Source organism: Cyprinus carpio, unplaced genomic scaffold (assembly GCF_018340385.1).
Source record: "Cyprinus carpio isolate SPL01 unplaced genomic scaffold, ASM1834038v1 S000003698, whole genome shotgun sequence".
NCBI classification, from domain to species: Eukaryota; Metazoa; Chordata; class Actinopteri; order Cypriniformes; family Cyprinidae; genus Cyprinus; species Cyprinus carpio.
The window spans coordinates 1-1208 of record NW_024876384.1 but is presented as its reverse complement, the minus strand read 5'-3'; the positions used below and the strand labels follow the sequence as shown (position 1 = coordinate 1208).

Sequence of the window (1208 nt, the reverse complement as noted above, 5' to 3'; positions counted from 1 at the left end):
CTAAAAGCAACAACAGCAGATGCTGGACAAGAGGATGAAACTTTCTAGAGCGCAACCTGTCGACCTACAGCAAACAAGTGGAATATACTTTTAAAAATTCTGGCGTTACAACTGTACATATCACGCTAAGCATTCTGTACATATACAAATATAAAGTATACTTTGGGTTTAAGGATGAGCTTCAATGCCATTGTGTGCTAAAAAGGAGCTGCAGGAAAAAAACGACAGTGCAGATTTCCAGCAGATGAAAGCAAACCGCACGCGACGAGGTGGCAGAAAGTGGTTAAGGCGATGGACTGCTAATCCATTGTGCTCTGCACGCGTGAGTTCGAATCCCATCCTCGTCGTTCCTTGCTGTTAACAGTGGTTTTTTTTACTTTTAGGGCACCTTCCTTATGTGACACGTTCAGTTCATTGAGTGCTCTACAAACAAGCTGATGATCTGAATCAGGTGTATTAAAAAAAATGGAGTCACGCGAGGGTGACGAGGTGGCTGAAGCGGTTAAGTAGATGGACTGCAGATCCATTGTGCTTTGCGTGCTTTCTTCAGAATCTGCCTTTTCCACCAAAGAGAAGGCAATACAGTGAAGAAGCTTAAACCTCTTTTTGTCAACAAGATTGTAAGCTTCCACAGAAGCTGGCAAAAATTGCCAAGGCTGACTGTATTTCAAGTCATCCTGGCGGGTATTGGGTAAAGTTTTCAACCAGGGGTCGTGAGGATATTGAGGAGTGCAAGTGCACACTGCAAACAAGTCCTGAAGGAGGTCCAGTGTCAAATGTACTACCTTTATTGGCACCAGGCTGCTCTCTCTAAATGTTGCCCAGTCATAAAGCAGAAACGGTGCATAAAAGAATGACACATCTCTCTCTTTCAACACCACTGTGAGCCCTATTCCTAGAACCCGTTCCTGATAGCGACTCACTTGCATCCATCAACATTACAACACGTTATGCTGAACCTGGTCTCTGTCATGGCTAAAGAGAGCGCAAGCACGTGGACAGTGGCCGAGTGGTTAAGGCATGGACTCTAACCATTGTGCTGCACGCTAGGGTTCAATCCCATCTCGTCGTACATACTTTAGCTGAAGAGTGCCAGTGAACTAAAAGAACAACAACAAAGTGTGAGATACACGACGCCTGCACTAAGCTTGTCTCTGAGGGGGGTCAAACACAGAACTTTATTGTTAAGAGTAAAGTCCACAAAACGT

At 44.7% G+C, this 1208-nt stretch overlaps 1 non-coding gene across 1 annotated transcript; it reads left to right on the top strand.

Moving 5' to 3' along the window:
• Positions 1–263: 263 nt before the first annotated feature.
• Positions 264–347, top strand: trnas-gcu. The gene has a single exon. It is a non-coding gene; the product is annotated as a tRNA-Ser (tRNA).
• Positions 348–1208: the final 861 nt, after the last annotated feature.